Raw genomic sequence first — 7,986 nt, forward strand, 5'->3', positions numbered from 1 at the left:
CTTCTCAATTATCATACTGAATGTGAATGTTTAAATGCACCACTGAAGTAGATTTTTGATCTAGGTCTAGATTTTGCATGAGCACAAAGTGTTCTGGGATTCCCATTCTTCTCAAAGTTATTCACTATTTGTTGTGGTACATACAGCCAGATGTCTTCGATTATTCAATAAAACACTAATAGACACTCTCTGGCACTCTCTGCTTTCAGCCTATATCCATCTTACATCAACAATGATATCCCTAGTGCCACAACCTCTTCTCAATTCAGCCTTGTATTTCTGAAAGTTCTTTGTTTATGTATGCTCTCATCATTTTTGAATACTCTTCAGCAAGAGTTGCTTTCATGTTATATTAGTAATATTATTTAAAAAATTCCACTTTCTGCCGGATCACATTTTTTGGGAATGGGAATAAATATGGACCTCTTCTAGTCTTTTGGCCCTGTAGCTGTCCTCCAGATTTCTTGGCATAACCTGGTGAGAACATACAGAGCTGTACCTAGTTGTTGAAATATGTTATCAGATATTGCATCGATTCCCTTATTTTTTGCCAGTTCTTTTAGAGCAGATGAGATTTCTTTCTTTTTCTACTGTTGGATTTTATTCGTATTCTACTTTCTGAAGTGGCTCTCTATCAGCCAATTCTTTTTTGGTACTGTGATTCCATGTAAACCTTCTGTCCTCTTTTGTTGATTCCTGGATCATTCTACAGTGGTTAGATAATGAACACTGTATTGGACGAGATGAGGGAGAACTCCAGAAGAGGTATATTGCAAAAGGGATTGGAGGAGAGGGAAATGGTGAGGGAGGAAATTGTGTAACAATGAATGAATACTTAAGAAAATGTTAACTAGGAGAGCGAGAAGGGAGAGGGAGGAAGAAAATGTGTAACAATGAATGCATGAAAACCCAATTTTTCTGTAAACTTTCATCAAAATCCCATTGAACACTTTTTTATAAAAACAAGGTTTTTATCATAGCATTCTTCAGTATTGTAAATTGAGGTTTGAATTTGTTAAGTTCCTTCAGATTAAGACATGCCAATAGATTTCTTCCCTTTTGATATTTTCGACTCCAGCTTTTTGCACAGTTAGTTGCAGTACTTGACTTTGTCTTCTGAAGCTGCCCTTTGAAATATTCTGTTCAAACCTTTTACTTCCTCATTGTTTCCTTTTGTTTTGGTTTCTTGGGGTACTAGTGCAATACTTAGAGTCTCTTCTGAAGTCCATCTTGGCCTCCGTCTTCATAATGATTATCATGAATATCATGGATGATACTGTTGATATCATTCCAAGCAAATGTTATTTTTATACATTGATGTTCAATGCCTCAATCTTGTTCCTAGATAGCTTTTTAATTCAGGTGGGATGAATCCAAGGTCATATTTTGGTTCTTGTGGATTTGTTTTCATTTTCATTAGCTTAAATTTGAACATGTGCAAGGGACAGTGCAAGAGAGGAAGACCCTGGATGAGATAGATTGACTCAGTGACTGGGAAAATGGGGATAGGTATATCAGATACGATGAAATTAGCAGGATACAACAGGGTTCAGAGCTCTTGTACCTAGGGTTGCTATAAGTTGGAGTCAACTCAACAGCACACAACAAGTTGATTTTTCCACAGTCAGCACCTAGTCTGGCTTCCAGAGCTGATATTGAGCTGCTTTAATGATTATGTTTACAGATGTAATCAATCTGATTCCTGTGTAGTCTACCAGGTGAGGTCCATGTGTGTAATCATGGTTTGTGTTTCTTTAAACACATAATAGCAATAAGTAAATAACTGTACAAAATTCTATAATTCTATCTCCAGCTTCATTTCCTGTAACCAAGCCAGTATTTTCTGACAACTGGTCTTTCCTTTTTGTTCCCAAGTTTTACATTACAGCCACCAATTATTATTAATCAGTCTTGGTTGTATATTTGATCAATTTTAGAATCACAGATTTGGTAGAAATCTTCTGTATTCTTCCCTTTGGCTTTGATATCTGATGTATATATTCAGATTATAATGGTATTAACAAATAGTATAAATCCTTGTATGAGACCTGAACACTAGACTGAGTCCTTCTTCCAAAGTGAGTCATGTATTCTCTTTGGAACTACACTCTCTTATTTGTAAAAGGGAGTAGTTACAATTTAGAATATCATTGTTCTGTACTACTGCAATGAGACAGAATGAGTTAGGAGTAATTTCCAGAAAGCTGTAGTTCTAGATTTGGAAATAATGAGTAGAAATTGTGACCAGCTCATTCTATGACTTTAGACTTTTTATCTTTATTTGAAATAATAAAGCAGATTTATTGTTTTACATAATTAAGAGATCCCAAAGTACTTTTAGCTTCAAGTGAAGCTTGATCCAAGAATACAAACAAAGTGACTTTGTATTTGGTTTCTTTTGGTATATTTCTTACTGTAGTTGCTCCAGTGTTGAGCCTATTCTTGTCAGGATCTTCATAAGATTATATCCATCCAAGTTAAAATCCAATATTGAAAAGATATTACAGTTAAAGACTAGACATTACTTCTAATTTACAGCTATAATTACAGTCCCTGAGCGGTGAACAGGTCACCAACTTGATTAGAAAGTTTTGTGGTTCAAGTCCAGAGGCACCTTGACAGAAAAGGCTGGAGAATTATTTCCACAGCAACAGCCACTGAAACCCTAAGGAGCACAATTCTTCCATGAGTTGTCATCCGTGTATGCAGAAAATACCCTTATTGGCTCACTTTGGGCATATGACAAGTATTGAACCATCATTCATTGTGGGGAATATCGATGCAGACTATCTTAAACTAATATGAGAGTTTGAGGTATGATCAATCCCACTGAACTCCAAAGCCAAGAAATTCAAGGTTTTAGTTGATGGAGGGAAACAAGAAATGAGTGTTAGTGAGGAATTCAACCAATACCTACTGTATATATATATATACATATATATTTATATTTATGTATACACATATACAGACATATACATATGTACACACATGTACATATATTACACACATATATACATATACATATATAATCACACACACGCTGAACCCCTTTCTAAGCTAATCTCAATCATTTCCAAGATATCCTACGTGGTCTTTGCTAGATGCCAAACTTCCTTCATCATGTAAGGACCTGTTGCAGGTTTTCTGTTCATTATATTGCCAAAGTAACTCCATGCTGAGCAATACATTTGCCGAAAAATATAGGTTTTATTAATATGTTTACTTACTTATTCCATGCATTTATGAAATATAGAATCCTACAAAGCATGCTAATTGTTTTCCCTCAACCACCTCTGGAATTATAGACTTTGGAAATTACTAAAAGCAGGAGACAGTTTGGCAACATGTGTTTGTTCTTGAAATGGAAAGAGTTCCAGGTTATTCATCAATCTTCTCAACTTTTTGGGTAGTAATAATGTCATCACAAGATTACAGGAAAAAAATTATATATAGCATAAGGATGGGTAATCATCTAACAATAGAAACATGTATCTCAATTTCTGTCCAAAATTTTACTAGAGTATGCTTAAAGAGGCTTGAAAACACCTTGGTATGAGAGCATGAGTTTAGAAAGCTATGAAAGTTATTTAATCTTGTCATTTTGGTTAATGTTGTAGACTGTAGCCAGGCCAAGCTTTCACTGATAGAACTTGTAAGCAGAAATAACTACAGATGTTTGGGAAAGGTGAGTAAAACAAGAGTCTAGGAGTCAAGATCCCTCAACTCTAGTCTCAAATCTAATACTAGCACACTCTGTATTGTAGAACAAGTCCCTTTACTTCATTTGACCATTGAAGTAAAAGAAAATTGAGTTTACTAACTTTTAAGTCTAACTCATGGCTACCCTAGGTCTTACAGTGTAGAACACCGTAGAGGATTTTCTTGGCGATTATCTTTATAGAAGGGGATCTCTAGATCTCTTTTCCAGATGTTAGGTGGGCTCAAGTCATTCACCTGTAAATTAGTTGTTGATATGTACTGTCATGTCAGACAGAACCAACCCATAGCTGACACTCCAATGAGTTTTCAGAGGCAGTAAATCACATAGGAGATTGCTCATTTTTCTCCTGTGAAGCAGTTGGTGGATTTGAACCACATAATTTTGTGTTGGCAGCACAATTCCTTATCACTGAGTTACCAGAGCTCGCTTGCAAATTAGCAATGGAATGCAAACTGTTTGCCAGACCCAGAGAGATTAACACTCATAAACATACTCATCTTTGTAAAACTACTTTCTCCTAAATAATGCAGGTGATAAACACAGATGAGTTAAATCCTATATAAAATTTCTAGGCAAAGTGAGGGTTGGTATTGTTGTTTTGTTTGTTTTTTAAAATATTTTGGGTTGTGTGTGTACTGTTGAATCGGATTGGATTGGTACAGAAGGAGATTACCCCTCCTTCTCCAGTGGAGCATGGACAAAGTGAGTTTTTAAATCAAAATTCAGAAAGAAGCTTTCACTTTAAGACTTTTTTCTTCCCCTTTCTTTGTCCCGTTTTACCTTTCACACCACTTCACTTTTGTTAGAATGCTCATGTCTGTTATATCTTGGGCTTGGCAACTTTCTGTTCCTTCATTTAATATAAAAATTCACTTTTGTAATTTCCAATCAAAGGTCACTGCTTTGTAAGTAAAGTCATTTGTATTAATCAATTCTTCATACATTTCAGTTAGGGCTCTCTAATCTCGATACCTTAAACAAAAAGGGAGTCAAATAGAAATTTTAGTCATTTTTATTGATTACAAAGAATATGTGTCATACTTTCAAAATTTCCTTTTAAACTATACCATTTAAATACCCAATTTAACTGTATTATGTACAGTGTTTATTTTTAAAAATGTTTTCTCATAGTTCTGAACAAACAAAAGAGTTACTTCTCATTATATGTGCTTATTCCAGAACAAAACCTCTTTCAGTTGAGTCAATTCTGGTTCACACTGGTCTATAGGACAGAGTAGGATTTTCTCCATAGTACTTTATGCAGATGACACAATCCTGCTTGCTGAAACTGAGGAGGACCTGAAGCGTTTGCTGCAGAGGGTCAAGGACTGCAGCCTTCAATATGGATTGAGGCTCAATATCAAGAAGACAAAGATTCTCACCACTGGGCCAATTGGCAGCATCAGGATGGATGGTGAAGAGATTGAGATTGTTCATAGCTTTAGTTTGGTTGGCTCCACAGTCAACACTCTTATCAACAGCAGCCAGGAAATTAAAAGATGTATTGTGATGGGAAAGTCTGCTATTAGGGACCTCTCCAAAGTACTGAAGAGCTATGGTGTCACTCTGGAGACTAAGGTGCACTTGATACAGAACATGGTCTTTGCAATCAGTTGTTTTACGTCAGAGAGTTGGACAATGATTAGGGAGGATAGAAGGAGAAATGATGCCTTTGAACTGTGGTGCTGGAGAAGAGTTTTGAATGTACCATGGACTGCTAAGAAAACAAACAGGTTCACTCTGGAGAAGGTTAAACTGGGCTACTCCTTGGAGACAAGGATTCTGAGGCTTTGTCTGACATACTTTGAACATGTTGCAAGGACGGACCAGTCCTTGGAGAGGGACATCATACTTGGGAGGGTGGAGGGAAAGCACAGGAGAGGAAGATCCTCTATGAGGTGGATTGATTCAATGACTGGGATGATCAGGGTAGGTGTGTCAGAGACAGTGAGATTGGCACAGGACAGAACAGGGCTTAGGACTGTTGTACATAAGGTCGCTATGTGTTGCAAGCAACTCAATGGCACACAACAACAACAACAACAACATCTTTTGGATGAATAGTTGATTTTAAAAGAATTGATGCAAAACTGATACCTATGAGGTAGATGTTAAAAATTTGCAAAAATTCAACATTTCCAAGTAGTTTTTTCACCCATTATCTCTAACATAACTGTTCTGCATGTTAGCTCTCTCAATACTTCTCTAAGTCTCTGAACTCTACATTTGACTACAATGTCTCACATTAACTAAAAAAAAAAAAAAACAACCCCAAAACATTACGGCTATGACTCACACAGTTGTGGAAACTGGTAGTTCTGTGTTTGTAAATCAGTTTTAGTTATTAAGCAACTGTAGGCCGTGGCTTTCAGGGCAGCTGGATCAGGCTGATACCTGTGGTCAAAGGGGCTAGTCAGTGATGTGTCAAAAGTTGTAAGTGGTAGTTTTCAGAGCATCTGGATCAGGTCCCACAAAGTATCCTGAGTGGAAAGGATTGAATTTTCTATGCATTCCTACTAGTATTTCAGGGCTGTGAGCCACACTTCCCAAGGAAATTTGGTTCATACCTCCTAGTAATATAGTAAGATGGAACTTCAAAATAAATTCCACTGTGTTCTTACTCTATTAGCACAAAAGACAAAATCACTCCAGAGTAAGGTTGTAATCTCGCCAGGGAAGCTAGAATTCATATTAAAAATTTATATTTATGACAAGAAAGACCTTATTCACTGTTCCACAATTTCCAAGACTCTAAATTTTTATGGAAGGAGATTGCCATGTCTTTCCTCCTCTGCAGAGGAGCTGGTGAGTTTGAACTATCTTTTGATTAGCAACTGTGTTTATTACTGGAGAAAAGAAAAAGCAAGACTTGAAATCATAAAACTGCTTAGGATAAAAGACTTATATTATGGTCCTACCCAGTGGTGGTTTTATATTTTTGTTTCCAAATTTCACCGCCATCTGCCGGATTACACAGGAAAACCCGTGATAATAGATTTAAGAGAATTCAAGAACAGCAGTCCATTTATCCTTAAAGATTACTTGAAGACTGAGTAAATTTAAAACATCACATTTATGCACCACTAAAGCTAATTATTTTAACACTATAATATCAAACATATGGATATAAAAAATGCAAATCAGCCAATCAGAATGTAACTAAAAGAAGAAGATGTTTGCCTAGTGGCAAGACGCGGCAGTGCAATCCCAGAGGTACACGGTTCAAATCCACCAGATGCTCTGCTGGAGAAGGAGGGGGCAATCTCCTCCTGTTCCAGTCATATCTGATTTGACGGTACATGTAAAAAATAATACAATAAAAATAAAGAAAAATATCATTTAAAAGAAAAAAGGGGTTTTTTTTTTAAAAAAAAAGATGTTTAATAGCCTTTCATGTTCCTTTCTCTGTGCCTTTATCAAAGATAACACATTCTTTCCAAAATATGAGTGTCTTTTAAATGTACTGTATTTACATATGGTTCTCTCTCAGGTTTCTAAGAGATATATTAGAGATATATTTGTCTATATTATTTTCTGATGACACTCTGAGAGCAGCGCTAAGCAAAAGTTGGCAGTTCATATCCACTGGCAAAATAAAGATAAGATAGTCTGCTTCTGTAAAGATTTACAGCTTTGGAAACCCTGTGGAAAATTCTGTTCTGTCTTTGTAGAGTCACTATGAGTCAGAACTGACTTGATGATGACATTTATTTTCTGTAATCACTCACTGAAATTACCTTAGCTATCCTACAGTTTATAATGGAGAATCTATGACATAAATATTATTTTTGTGAAAGAATACTACTGAACATTGGGAAGAAGCACATGAATTTAGGATAAAATATGGTAATACAGCAAGTCTGAAATATTTAGTGGCATTGACAAAATTGAGAAAATCACTAAAAAATGGTAAAAATAACTGACATTCAATTTCAGAAAAAACAGACAGAAGTGACAAATGTAAGTTATGTTACCAGAAAAGTGAATACAGAACTCTTTCCTTAAGATTTTCATTAATTACTACAGTTATATTGTTTTTGTTTAACTAAAAACCAATTTAAACAAAAAAACACTATGACACTGGTGTGCCAAATGCAATAATGGTTATTCATGGTGGACAGTGTTTGGTGGAGTTTACTGATTAAAACAAGCATGGAAGCAAAAGTGGCATTCTCTTCCGAAATGGCTTGCCTCCGGAAACTCAATGAATATGGGAAAACAACCAGAATTATATAAGCGTTCAGGTCTTTCGCTCATAAGGTTGC

The sequence above is a fragment of the Elephantulus edwardii genome, unplaced genomic scaffold (genome assembly GCF_000299155.1).
Source record: "Elephantulus edwardii isolate Elephantulus edwardi_28Jun2011 unplaced genomic scaffold, EleEdw1.0 scaffold00187, whole genome shotgun sequence".
Lineage (NCBI taxonomy): Eukaryota > Metazoa > Chordata > Mammalia > Macroscelidea > Macroscelididae > Elephantulus > Elephantulus edwardii.